We start from the raw sequence: 15,941 nt of genomic DNA on the forward strand, positions 1-15,941 counted from the left end.
AGTATAGATGTGAAATAACTTATATTGTTGTAAGTTTCTGAGCAGGTGTTAGATTGCTAAATAATGCAGTTTGTGGCCTGAGAACTCCAGACTAAGTATCAAAAATGCTGTAATTTGGGAGGGCCTTAGAGACATGTTTTTTAGTAATGTTTAAATACTATTTCTCACAAGAGACAGGGATCATTTTGATCTTGGATATCTAACTCAGCACTCTGCCTAAGCTCACATGTAAGTTTTAGCACTGTGATTTCTTGTAGGAATAGTTAAAGCTAGTAAGGATTAATTAGGTATTTTTCTTTGAAATCAGATCTGCCCTACTGTATTATTTTAAGTTTCTGTGTGATCTCTGAATTCTTACATATCTCTGTGGTGTAGTAGTTTTGTCTTGTGTTTTAATTATTTATTATTAAATATTTTTAAAACCTTCTACCTGTGGTTGGTTTATGTAGAGATAAATTATGCTTTAGAGTACATTATATATTTATAGAGTTTACTGTCTAAGCCCTTCCTATAAGCCTAGACTGAATAGTCACATTACCATTGGATAGTAATATTGCACAATAATAATTGGACACCCTTTTAATGGCCTTTTAATAGCTGATATTATTAGCTGGTTGGTGGCAGGGATTACTACCATATGGTCTGTGTAAAGGGGCACAGCTGGAGAATCTGTGTCAGCCTTTCCCAGGAGTGTATGTGAAGTTGTATAAATACTTATTTCAAAGTGTGTGTGTGTTGTGTCAGCTATGTGGGCAGGGACACGTAGCACTGGTTGGACAGATAGGGTACTGGAGGTTTTATCTTGCCCAGCTAGGATGAGACCTGGACCCTATAGCTGTAACAGTGGAGAGTCTTATTTGGGACTGACTGTGATCTCTGTGTGCACTTAAGGGAAATTGTACTTTACTGTGCGTATTAGTTATCCTTTCCTCTTCTAAGAGATTACCTCCCTGGTGTTAGTGGTGAGGATTGAGGCTCATTGATTGCTGGGCCAGGGCACAGCCATCACAGTACTCACACACATATGCAGACAAATTATTTTTTTTTATTTTACTCACTTCTGTGTGGCCTGAAAACAAATGATCCAAGGCCTGGTACTGGTCTGCGGCCTAGTGGTTGGGGACCACTGTGTTAACATAAGCAAATGACAATAATTGCAAATAAACAAAATTTGTATAAAACAAGTAGTAATTTACACAAATGTGTGATAGGGATAGCTTTAAGTAAAGAGAAATTGAGTTTTAGATTAAATGCAGTAAAAAGAAGAGTTTTGTATGCAAATAAAGAAGAATCAGGTTTAGGTTTAATTAACCCAGTGGCATATATTGCTTTATTAAATTTGTACAAGTGTTAAAGTGGATAAATGTAAAAGACGAGGGATTAGTAGTAAAAGTGTATAAATATAAGTATAATAAATTTTGGGGTGTGGTAAAAATGAGATAAAGAGAAAAGGAGTATATAAATGAAGAAATAAAGTGTTACCATGAAAAAATATTTTTCCAGAAAATAAAAACTGATGATATAGAAAAAGATGATATAGCAATGCAGTGATGAAACTTTACTATGTAAATCCATGGGAAAACCTAACAGATGAAAAAAATTAAAGCTGTAACAATAAAAAAACTAATGGTTAATCAGAAATAGGATCTCAAGATTATTTTGTGGAGACTAGTAATAGATGAATGGACAGTAAAAGGAAATATGCCATATAAAAAGAAAAGTGATAGAATATGTTTAGATTGTTAAGAAGAAGAAACTATGAAACATGTTTTTGAAATGTAAAAGAAGAAACTACGAAAAGTGTTTTTGAAATGTAAAATAGTAAAAATGTTATGGGGAAAACTATATAAAGAATATTTTTGTTTGAAGACATAAAAGAAGTACATAAAATAAAAATTGATAATAATTAGATATGGCTATTATAATAACAGAAGTAAAGGATATATTTAAAAACAGATAAAAGGTTACTTATGTTATACGAGTTTTATGGATGGAATGAAAGAATAAATTAAATTTATTTTAATTGTAAAATGGTTTCTTAATAAGTAAAATCAGTTGGTTATGAAATAAGGACTGGAGTCTAATATGGATAAAAATTTAGTATTATTGTAAAGGAAATTCTAAATTTGTGCATATAGAATTTGCATATCTATAGATTTGTACAGTCATAGATATTTTTAAACATATTGTAAGAGTTTTTTATCAATAGGTGCCTTGGGATCTTTTACATCCATCTGCCTAAGCACCAACTCTAGCAGATGGATCTTCTGTTTAACATTTTATCCAAAGGATGACATGCTCAGGACTGTAACACCTCACTTTTATTGCACTGTAGTGTCAGTAATTGATCTACTTCATGTGAGAATAGAGCCCTGACTGTTCTGCACCAAAGGCAAGTGCATTACCTGTTGCACTACTAACACTGCTGTTAGACACTATTAAGAGAATAACACCCCTGGAAAAATATTGCATGAGTATCCTGAGATCTAGTATGGCACTATTGCCACTTCATTCTCAGCAATGCACACATGCTGATTTACATTTTGCAGACACAGCTTGGTGTGCATGACATCATAAAATAATCTGATGTGAAATAACTTAAGAGAAAGAAAAACAAATATTTTGTGTTTTGAAGAAACATTGCATAATAAAGATATAAACATGTTATACATTTTCCATTTCACAGCAAGGCATGAAGTCAAGTTAAATGTAAATCATTGAAAATTACAAGTATATCCTTTAAGTAAAGGTTACTTATATGATGCCTTATGATGTCACTGAAGTACTATCAGTGAATTGGGCATAACTTTTATAAACAATAATATCACTATCTGTCCTGGGAAAAATTTAAAAAATTAAACTAAGACGGAATGTCTAATGAACAGTGACCAGTGGACCATGCAAGACATAGCACAACCACACAAAGCACTGTATGCATTAATTATATTTATGTGTATGTGTTTTTAAATGAAACACAAACCTAAATGTCCTGGTCAATAAATGTAGTGTAGAATTCACCTCTTTACCTATGCAGCCAAATACCATGCACAAGCCTACCATATGGGGTCTCTTCCTACTACTGCAAGCTGGTCATCAGTAATCATAGCAGAACTGGAACTGAGAGTTGTATTGACAGCATGGGTCACTTCACCATCACACTATTGCATGATCATAATGTGCCAATTGCAACAAACAGGAGACATCCCGCATGCAGTGAATGGGTCATCATGAAGGACACCTCCCAGACTCATCCATGCATCAGAAACAGGCTTTCAGCATGCCAAATACCCTCTTTATGCTAATACAAGGTTGGGACAGGGTTGTATAAAAGTATCTTATACAGCTCCACTTTGATTTCTCATTTGTGTTATGAGCCATTTAGTGGATATCCTTCATAACTTGAAAAAAAAATAAAAAAAAGGAAAGGAGGGGAAGAGACAAAACAAAGGAAATTATTAAGTATTAAGCAATATGTTTATTATGAATAAGTACTTAAATGGTTAAAATATATATATTTTTACACTTATCAACTAAATGACTGATGGGCATCCTACCATACAGGAAGAGACAGTAGAGCAAAGTAGGGTGCTAGATATGGGAATTGCATGCACTGCCTGTATGATAGACAGATATGTTGATAATGCACCCCCATTCATCACACATGTCCCGGCAGTTGATGGAATGGTAGCCCTTCCTATTATTGTAATGCTCCCCCTATGGAACAGATGAGGGTCTACTTGCCACATGTATGCAATCTGTTGCATCAAGCACCTCGGGCAAATGTGCTATCTCATATAAGGCACTGCTAGTTCAGGCTTGGTCCTGACATGTCAAGAGTATGTCCAGACAGTGCTGAAGTATCCTTGAGGAAGAAGCCTTTGAAATACGTGTGTCCCTCTCTTGAATGTCCACATAGCATCTATTGTGAGGGCTATATATACCTTAATATCCATTGGGACAGAAAGGTCATCTATCCCCCCAATACCCATGTAGAGACCATACATGCTTACTAGGTCCCTTACACTATCCCTGTCCACTCTACACCTATCAAAGTTTTCCTCATTATAAAAATTATAATGCTTAATTCCCTGTCTATATGTCCAGCTTCTTGGCAGGCAAGCATTGTTGGGCAGAAACAGTTTTGACTTGGCCAAGAGAAGCAGCTCACACTGTGAAATAGTAAAATTGGTAACAAGACTAAGCATTTAAATTGACTGCAAAGTAGGTAGAAAATGAGCAATCTTTCCTTATATAGCATAAATTTGGACATCACTAAAAAGTGGAAAGTTATGACTATAAATCACAAACAAGCTGGAAGACAATTTATCTTAATTTACATTTACTTAATCTGCATACGTTTATTCATGGCCATCACACATAGGCATAAGTGGTCTCTATGACGTCTGCCTTTCCTGTGTTTATGCTTGAATAGCACTATTTGCCTTAATTAGTTCACATAATGACTACAAATTCCACCCTTGAAGTATGTAAGCCATTTTTCTACAAATCAGAAGATCAAATAAAAACCCCTTCATGAGATTTCTCACCATCATTGAGTGGGCACATAATTTGTAAGATCAGATATGAACCAGATCTTAAGCTTTCCCAGTATAAAGCCACAGAGTCTCACCTCATCTCACAGTTTCTGATTTCTCTGCTAATCTGTTACTTTCCTTTCATCTGCTGTAGGTACAGATTTGATGGTGTGAGTTATTTAATTCTGTTCTTAACAAAATAAGTGCATCATTTTAAAATATGGCTACACATGGTTTGTGAAAACATGGGATAGTGAAAATGAAAAAGACACTATAGAATTGCAGCAGAACAATAAAAATCAAGGCCAGTATTCAAAGTCAGTTATGCAAATGCATTAAGGCTTTTGGGAACATATGTGAATGAGCGCAGCTGAAATGCAATTCATAGCAGCCATTTACACCATTGTGCGATAATCTTGAATGTACTTATGGAAACATGCAAATAATGAGCTGGAAATGAGAAGTGATGTAAATGTTAGTATGCTAATGAAGTATGATTTACACCATTTGTGATTCATAGTCAATTTTTTCTGACTTTTTTGTGCTGGTTGTACATGTCCTGGCAGATCAAGTCAGTGCCAACTTCACCCACCTTTCAACCCCTAAACGGCCCATCTCAATACTGGAAAATTGCCAAATTCTGGTAATAATGGCCACAGAGGTAAAAAACGCACTCTCCAAAGCTAAGAATACAGCATCCATGGTACCAGATGACATCCCGGGCTGTGTATTACATGAACTACAAAATGAACTGGCACGTCACCTAAGAGTCATGTTTAATCATAGCCTCACCTCAGGCTTCGTGCCCACTGAGTGGTGCACAGCTACAGTTATCCCACTTCACAAGGGGGGATCCACCTTGGATCCTGGGAACTACCGCCCCATCAGTCTGACGAGCCTGATCTTCAAGGGCATGGAACGTATTATCATGGAACTTATAAACAAAAACATTGGCAACCTTCAAACACTGGACCCCACTCAGTTTGGGTTCATGAAGGGCCGATCTTGTCTCCTGAACCTGATTGACTTCTTCGAATCAGTCTCCAGAGCCATGGATGAGGGTAAGGCAGTCCACACAGCCTATCTGGACCTAATGAAGGCATTTGACACCACCCCCCACTCTGGAATCATAGATAGACTTACTAAGTTGGGCATTAATCCCTACATCACTCGATGGGTTGCCAGCTGGCTTACTGACAGAACCCACACTGTAAAAGTAGCCGACTCCAAATCCAGCTCCAGACATGTGACAAGTGGAGTACCTCAGTGTTCAGTCCTGGGACTGCTCTTGTTTGGCATCTGCTTCTCTGAAGTACAGGCCAACACTAAGGGACTCTGGCTAACAAAGTTTGCTGATGACTGCAAACTGGGAGTCATTATTTAATCCCCAAATGATGCGGATACTCTACAAAAGGACCTTACAGAAACAGATTCTTGGTGCCAGAACCATGGGCTCAAGCTCGATGCCAAGAAATGTATAGTTATCCCCTTTGGGAAAAAACATGTACCCATGAATTACCACACAGGTGGCAGTACACTAAACACCAAAAGTGTGATAAGAGACGTAGGGTCACAGGTGGTCAGTGGTCTCACCTTCAATAATCACATCGCCACAACAGTCAGGAAATCCTTCTATGTGGCACACCTCATCACTAAGGCCTTTTCATCCAGAAAAAAAGGAGGTCATTGTCTCACTGTACTCATCCCTCATTAGACCCATTATAGAATACAACACCCCGTTTGGTATGTACCTCTCAAGACATCTGCAACAACTGGAAAGGCCACAGAAATACCTCACTAAAAGAATCTCAGGCCTAAAGCAGATGCCCTATGCTGACTGCCTTAAAAAACTACAGCTATACTCTGTTGCATATCGTCTACTCAGAGGGGATCTCTGCTTAACATTCAAGGCCATGTCAAACTCAGAGCTGTTGGACATGCTACACTTAAAGAAATCCCAATCCCTCAGAGCCACACACTCCAGGGATCTAAACCTTGTCATCACAATAAACAAAACATGCTGGAGGGATAGGTTCCTGACCCAGAGACTCCCCAGACTCTGGAATAGACTACCCAAGCAGAGCTCCTCTTTGGCCCTCTTCAAAAGGAATCTTGACGATTGGATGTGAGAAAGGAAATTCACCCCAGGGATCATGTCAGTCACCCTGCTAGACAGGGGTCCAGGGAAGCAAATATTGTGGGAATAAATAGCCAGGGAATTGTTATGGCTAGGCTTGTATAAGCCCTAGGGCCGATAGCCTAGTACCAACCTATGAACCTATAAAGAGAAACATTGCCAAATGTATCAGAGTTGCAATTGGCAAAAATGCTGTCAATTGGGGTAAGCTCTGCTATTTCTAAGTATGAGTAGCTTGTCTTAGCCAGGCCAAAGCTACCTGCACCCAGCTGCACTCACCTGCCAAGAAGAAAGAAAATATAAGCACAGGATTACTAATAACATTGATAACCAGGAAATCCTTGATAGGTTCAGAGTGCACAAGAACATTATAAGAGTCTTAGTGGGCATGTAGGACCACCATAAGAACACTGGAGGAATGTGTGGACATCCTACTGCTGTCAACCTCTAAGTATGTATAGCCATCACTATACTTGCAATGAGGACCTTCCAGAGACAGAGGGTGTCACAGGGATCTCAAAGGCTTCTGCCTCAAGGATACTGAAGCAGTTTCTGGATGTATCACCTCAGGACTATGTGTGCCTTTTATAGGTTGGCACATTTCCTTGAGGTACTTGGTGTGACAGAGGGTGCACATGTTAGAATTACGGCCACTGTTTGTCCACAGGGAAGTGGTATCACATTAGGAAGAGCTACCATTCTATCAATTGCCAAGTAACTTGTGATGCATGAGGGTGCATCACTAGCATCTCTGCCAACATCCTGGCAGTAAACGTGTTTCCCATATCTGATACTCTAACTCACGCCATCATCTCTTCCTGCAAGGTAGGATGCACAGTGATCATGTTGTTGGTAAGTGGAAAATATATAATTTTTAATATGCTATTTAAGTATTTTTCATGTTAAACTTCATTGCTTTATATTAATGTTTATTTTTTGGCATGGCTCATGACTCCAGTGAAAAATCCTTCTGGAGCTGCAGAGGATATATATAACACATCCCTGTCCTAGATCTGTATTGTTATTAAGAGTATTTGGCCTCCTGAAGAGATGATTCAGGAGCCTGGATGAATCTGTCAGTCCCCTTCAGTATGACATAGCTACTGTGTGTAGGATGCTTACTGCCTGTTCCACTCTGTATAATATCATCATGCATCACTCTGGTGGTGAAGTGACTCATACTGTCACTGCACCTCCCAGTTTTAGTCCCACTATGACTAATAGTGAACAGTCAGCAACAGAAGTAAGAGAACACATGTGGCATTGCTGTGCACTGAATGTGGCTGCACAAGTAAAGAAGCAACATGGAGTCCACAACTATGGATCAAGACATTCAGGTTAGTGTTTCATTTACTGTTAAAAACACACAGAGTATATTAGATACATGCAGTGATAACTCTGGGCTATGCTGTTGGGTGCATGGTCTGCTACCACTGCTCATCTGACATTCTCTCTCATCTTTAAATATTTTTATTATTATGAATAATACTGATGATGCTGACATGCCTGACTGTTCACTGACGTCTGTTCAGCGATACTGAAAGGCATTAAATAAAAAAATAATTAAAAATTGTATCTGTTGTAATGAATAGTTAACTATGCAACAGCATGGAATACTGATAACAATAAAATATTCAGTTATACATACTAGTTGTTTTACTTTATTCCATTGTACTGCACATAATATTATTTTTATACAACTAAAGAAACTCTCATCATTTAAGCAGTGAGGATGGGGTGGTGGAAGCAGTTAAGTTTACATGGCAGGATGCTTATTTTAATGTGTCATTTTTTAATACGTATTGGACCTGAAAATGTTTGTTCATTACTATTTTGATGTTTTCAGCGACTGCCACCAGAAGGAACATTAATCTGTGTAGCATTGTTTTTTGTCCAATGTTCACTCATTTAACTACTAGCTTTACAGGGATGAAATCCAAACTTCCTACCCCCCAAACTCCATTGTAACTAAACGGAAAGCTCTGTCAATAAATCTAATTCACAATATGGTATACCTAATAACTATACAGGGATGGAGCGGGTATATACACAAACTCCCTCCAAACACCATTCCAACTAAACAAAAATCTCTCAATGAATCTAATTCCCAATAGTTCCAGATCAAATGAGTCATACATATCTCCTATTGGTAGGCCAGGTGATGGTGTAACTGATTTGGAGGATGAGCTACCATAAGAACTGTAAGGTGAGTTAGTCTGATGTGATGTGTAACTGACCTGACATTGCTGCATGACCATGATTGTGACCTGGAATGTGAGGTTATGCTAGGTACAGATGATTGTTGACATGGCCCACATGAAATGCATTATGACTGTTTACAGTGACTACTGACATTAATGTTTTGTGAAGCAGTGGTAATATCATGTGGTCTCCCCGGTAATATCATATGGTCTCCCCCAATGTTTCCACACAGTATCCCATCCCCTGCTCATTGTAAGACTGAGTCCAGCTTGACTCTGGTATATCCTAACTAGTGTAGGAATGGAGGAAGCAACTGATACTTGGTGTGCCACCATAATGGACACCACTGTTACCATGGCATTATCCCTGGTCTCTGCCATTTTAAAGTAGTGCTGGAAATCACACATACTCTGGAGGACTATAATAATTTACAGCTGACTCTCTGTGGCAGTGCTCTGAGCCCTAACAATGTCACACCACATTTATTCTTTGACAGGGAATGCTTTAGTGTTTCTGGGGTAGTTGTAAATAATTCCTGTATCTGGTTCCCCATTGTAATGGTGTCACTGTAGACATGGTGGCCTCAGAATGTCTGGTGTCATCCTCAAAGTTTTCCTCTGTGTGTGGAGATACTGGAATAGAGGTGGAGGGGTGTTTGTCTGGTACAGTTGTGAACTCTTTGTCAAGTTGAGCTTAACTTTGACCTTTGCTGACACTGTCTGCAGAGTTACTAACATGCTGTGAGGTGAAAGAACCTGCCATTAAACATGGGGACTGAATGCCACTTCTCTCAGTCTTCCTCATAAATATAACTATGTTATCAGCAGCAGCAGTAACACCGATTCTGCTGCTGACGTCAACTATATTTAATGGAATAGCTGAACTGTTTATTTCTGATGCTGACTTTGTAAAAATAAATTATTACAAAACATTAATAAGCTCAGGAAGTTGGCACTTAACTTCCAATGGGTGGAGCCTAAGCCTTTTGACAGAATCAAATTAGGTCCTCCCATTTCAAACATATGTTTATATCTCTGGAACCATAAGGATTATGAAAGAAGTATGAACGGCAAACTCTTCAGCACAAACCATTTTTATAGTGGTAGCATTCTTTAGGTTTTAGGCCATAAAGAGAATTTTACAAGATACAGTAAACAAAGTAACAATTACATTTGTAATATTTTGCAAACAACTTACAATATCTTAGCAACCAGTCAAGTCACACACATACTATCAGCAGCATTTTATTCATCTAACTTAGCACTTTTATAAGAGGCTAAGGAGTTCTGTCTGTGTTACTTGGTCATTGAGATATTTAGATAAATGTCAAAATTATATCTATATAAATTAATATCATAAAAACAACAGTTAATATCTATTAAGCTGGGAATTTCTGGTTAAAGGATTATTATGCCTGCTTATTTGAACTGTTTCTTTCTGAAACTGGTGCACCTTGCTTGCTGTAGCATAGACTAGATTCAGGCATGCTGAATCTAGCTTTGTATAACTTGAGCACTAATCCAGGCCATCTTTTTTGGAGAAGGGTCCCCTGCACTCTAGTGGCAGGAGTGTGCAGTTGGTATTTGTCTGATTGAAGACTGCTGGAACAGGGCTCAGTTTTGAGCTTTTTCACTGGTTAATTGAGTAATTTGTTTAAATCAGTTTGTTTGTTTTCTATTGTTATATAAAAATTGCACTTTATTCATCTGCTTTTACTGTATTCATGTTTCTTCTTACTTTTTGCATTTATTCTGCTGCATTTATTACTGCTTGTTAGTAGTCTGATTATATTGTAACTGTTATTCTAAGCCTTTGGTTGAAGCACTTGGGCTTCAGACCAGTTGTTTTATATTAAGAAGGTTTGTGGTCTGCACTGTTGTGGCAGGACAGGTAGCTTACATCCTTCTAAGTTGGGAGTTGCTGATTGAAGGTTTAGTGTCTGTTATTCTAAAAGTGTATTAGTTCTGGTTTAAGCACTTGGGCTTTGAGACAGTTATTTTACATTAAGAAGGTGTGGTCTGCACTCTTGTGGGAGGAGAATGTAGATTCTGCCCTTCTGAGCTGGGATTTTCTAGTTAAAGGCTTACTGTGCCTGTTTATTTGAACTGTTTCTTTCTGAAATTGGTATGCCTTGTTTGCTGTAGCATAGAATACATTCAGACCTGCTGAATCTAGCGTTGTTTGTATAACCTGAGCATTAATCCAGACCATCTTTTTTGGAGAAGGTTCCCCTGCACCCTTGTGGCAGGAGTGTGCAGTTAGAACTTGTCCGATTAAAGACTGCTGGAACAAGGCTCAGTTTTTAGCTTTTTATTGGTTAATTGGTTAATTTGTTTAAATCAGTTTGCTTATTTGCTACTGTTATATTAAAAAAATACACATTATGCTTTGCCGCTTAGCTAGGGTTAAACTATTCCCGGCACCATAAAGTCTGTTCTTAAAATTTTCCCTTAGAACTAGCCAGCTTTTTTTTGTTTTAGTACTCAAATTTGTTTCTTTGTGCTCAGCACTAGTTCAGAACTTATTGTAAGCACAAAATAAGCTACAAAATTAGTACAGCACTCAACTTCCCTCACTTGTCTAGAAGAAAACAGTTTTTATTACTTAAATAAGCACCTATCCTGGCATGTCTAAGGATCAGCTTCCGGTGTTTTCTCCTATCTACCTGATGAATCTGGGCATCTTGGGGCAATGCAGCAATTGCCTCATGTATACAGACAACCCTCTCCTCCTACCACCCAACACTACAACCTGTGAGAGATGCACTTATATAGCCAAACTGGAAGCAAAGCTCTCTTCAACCAAGACTGGACTAGACAGTCAAGACGAGAAGGTAAAGACTTGCACCACACCACACTTATGACATAGTCCCTCAAAACCTACACCACCAAAACACACACATAGCAACACAAAACACACACCTATATTTGAGGAGGCTCTCAACAAAAATCTGCTCAAGTGACAGAGACCTCCAAAGCAGAAATGCAAGCAACCTCCACCCACCAACACAACCCAAATGGCACATAGCCCACAAATTCAGTGTGCCACTCAACCACAGCCCATAAGGCATAACAACATACCCAACACTCTAGTCATAGGTGACTCTATAGTTAGGCACACTGATGTTCCACTCACCAGGCTAAACAAGGAGAAAGTTACTGTCAGCTGCCTGTCGGGTGCCAGGATCCACCACATAATGCATGCACTCAGGTCACGCCACAACAAGTACAAATATGACTCAGTCATTGTCCATGTTGGTGTGAATGACCTGAGATGTACCTCCCTGGACTACATGAAAAGAGACATGGAGGAGCTGTCCGATCTTGTAGCCTAGGCAGGTATGACCCTAGCCCTGAGTAGCATCCTGCCATCACCCAGAATGATACCACAGTACAAGGAAAAATGATTGACTATAACAATTGGCTAAGCTTCTGGTGTCATTCTAAGGGGATCCAGTATCTGTCTGCATGGGATGACATGATCAACAGACCACAATGCTTTGCCAGAGATGGCCCGCATCTGTTGCCCTTGTGATTCCGGATACTGGCTAAGGCTCTTGCCACCCCTATAGTGCCTTTTTTAGGCAAAGTTCAAATGACAAATTCACCACCATAACAGGTACAAACAAGCAAAATCTGAGGGTAATGCTACTCAATGCTAGAAGTCTAAACCTCAATATGCATTAACTCGAGGCACTCCTTAAAATGAAGAACATCGACATTTGTGGAGTGACAGAGACCAGGTTCAAGGCTCCAAAGAGCACCCCTGCATTACCAGGCTATAATTCATACCATACCTTTCAGCCACCTAACCTGGACCGAAACACTAAAGGCAGAGGCGTGTCCATATTTATTAAGGATATTCATACCTCCAGGCTAGTTGCTCTGCATAATGCATCCGAGATTATCCAAGTGCAACTAACTCTGGGCAAGACCGCAATCCAAATTGTAACATGCTACAGATCCCCCACCATGCCCCAGGACTCCCACTCCTCGTTTCTTGATACAGTGGAAAATATTAGGATATAACCCAACACCCTAATAATGGGTGATTTCAACTACCCCACCATTAACTGGGAAAACTACTCATGCATCAACTATTTTGCTCAATGTTTTCTGGAATTCATAAATTCCCACACCTTGGATCAACTTATCCACACCCCCACCAGGGGCAGCAATATCCTAGATCTGGTCATTACAAACATGGGCGACCAGTGTTTCACGCCAGAGGTCAATTCCTCGTTGGTCAGATCCGACCACAAGCTAATCACCCTAGACATCCACATCCCGCACCCAACCCCCATTAGTTAAACCACCATAAAAAAATTTCTCCAAAGCCAACTTCACACTTCTTAAGACAGAAGTGGCAAACTTCCTGACACCCATGCAGATGGACATTAGAGGTACGACTGCTGAATCCTACACAAATGCACTTTATAAGCACTTACACAAGTGCATGGATCATGCTATCCCTAATAGAACTAAGATGGTATCCTGCAAAAAAGAAGCCAGTCTGGTAGTCTCCTGATATAAACAAACTCTACAACAGAAGAAAGAAACTGTTGCAAAAAAGAGTAAAATCCCATGATTGGAGGAACTCCCTAGTCAGCCTCAGCAAGAAGCTGAGATCCTTCATAAAATTCTCCGAAGCTAGTTACGAAAACAAAATCATCACTGATTCTAAAGACAGCCACAAAGCATTCTATAGCTATGTCAAGAATCTCAATGGCAACACTCAGATCTGCTGTGCATTACAGCACAATGGCACTAAATATATAGAACCAACTGATATTGCCAATATCCTGGAAGATAGGTTTAGTGCTAACTTTACCCCCCCAGCCCCTAATGGGCCCAACAGATGCCCTACACAGACCGTCTTAAAAAACTCCAACTATCACCTACTCAGAGGCAAGCTCTGTCTAACATACAAAGCTATGTCAAATCTAGAGCTGTTGGACATGCTCAGCTTAAAGAAATCCCAGCCCCTCTGAGCTACATGCTCTAGGGACCTAAACCTTGTCACCACAATAAACAGAACATGCTAGAGGGATAGATTCTTGTCCTAGAGACTTCCCATATTCTGGAACAAACTACCTATCTATCTCAAACAAAGCTCCTCATTAACACTCTTCAAGAAAAATCTTGATGATTGGATGGGAAATAGGAAATTCACCCCGGGGATCACCTCTGTGGCTCTGCTCGGCAGGGGCATGGGAGAATAATTTTCTTGGGTGGCAAAAGCCAGGGTGCCTTTTTGGCTAGGCTTATATAGGCCCTACAGCCAATAGCCTAATACCTACCTATGAATCTATGAATCTATTTAACTTCACTAGAAAGAGTTCAAATATTAATGCAGTTGACTGATGACAAATCCTATGAAGGCATGAGACTGTTTTCCTATCTAGTCTGATAAAGAAACCTTTATCATGCTTTACATTTTGCATTATTCATACCTGGAGAAGATCAAGGGGTGCATGAGATATAGCAAATGAAAAAAGATTAATATCTGTCAGGAGCTGGGTTATCACCTGTCAGTTCTGACAGGGATAAGTCAGTCGTCACAGTGTGATCCCAGGTATGAAGACTTGCAAAAGTGTATAGCTGACCAGCTGGCTGACTGGCTGAGTGCAGAGACCAGGTTAAGTTGAGAAGGCCAGAGTAAAATATGTTTAAACTGAGCTATATATATATATATATATATATATATATATATATATATATATATATATATGAAACTGCGGTGGTGGTGCTGTGGTAGCATTGTCGCCTCAAAGTAAGACATTGTCCTGTTCTATTCTCAGCTAAAGCTCCTTCTGTGTGGAGACATGCATGAATGGGCGTACCTTTGTTGAAGGTTGTGCGTCAGGGCTGGCAACTTGGTACGTAAAAATCTACTGCCAATCATTAGTGGACTGGAGTTTCGCTGTGGCAACCCCTAACCTGGAAAAGCCAAAAGATACAACTACAACATCTATTTATATATATATATATATATATATATATATATATATATATATATATATATATATATATATATATATATATATATATACATATATAAAACAGTATATGTAACAATATTTAAACAGAATTGAAATAAAAGTTTGGATTTTTTCTCTTTTTGTGAAAAGCTTGTTTCTTGTAGCTTAGGGATTTCCACATATACACCATAGTTCTTGAGGTTGGGGGGGTGCTTACCTTGAATGGGTCACAGTAAGATGTTGAATGTGTGTGTTTTTCTGTCTCCCATTGACCAATTAGTGTGGGGTTATAACTAACACTGATTTGTATGAGAACCTTAGGTTTCACTAATCACAAGGACAAAGAGTTTACAAGCCAGGTCTCAGGCTAATTTGCATGAGGACCTAAGGTTCACTACTCAGAAGGATGAGGGTTTAGTCTTAACTTGCCTTCTCAGTTTCTGGTTAATTAGTGCCTCAGTGTAGGTAAGGTAGTTCCCTATATAGCCAATCTACTGCAAGCATAGTACAATAGTTAATCCTAGCATCTAACAAAAGCTAAAATGTTACACCAGGAAATCAAAATTGCAAACCTACCACTATATTGCAATACAAGCCTAAATGTATTAAATAATTGCTATTGCCCTGTGGGCTTTATCAGGTCCAGTTTGATATATTACTTCCTATATACAAGTGCATTCAAAATCAAGGAGTTCCTTTTCGTTCAGAGCTGAGATTTTAATAGTTCATAGGCACTGCCTGGTAATAACCACTCTAATATCTAATAGTGGCCTTTAGCATAATGATGTGTCAGGTCTTTTTTATTTGTATTCAGTTGCTTAAGGTCCATACCTCCTTAGGGCTTTTTACCATGATCCCCTTTTATCGGGCTCATAAAATACCAAAAAGGCAATATCAAGCAGTTATTTACAGGTTAGTACTTAAAAATAACAATGCTCATTTTTATGGTGTTCATATAAAATAATGGATTAGCTCCAGGTTAATGATTATAGCACCAAGCTCTTCCTTAGGAATGATTACCATCCCCCCTTTTATAAACCTCTTATGTATCTCCCACAGTAAGTGCAGAATATAATTCAACTTTATT

Source organism: Protopterus annectens, chromosome 10.part0, assembly GCF_019279795.1.
Source record: "Protopterus annectens isolate FY-2018-M chromosome 10.part0, PAN1.0, whole genome shotgun sequence".
In the NCBI taxonomy this organism is placed as follows: domain Eukaryota; kingdom Metazoa; phylum Chordata; order Ceratodontiformes; family Protopteridae; genus Protopterus; species Protopterus annectens.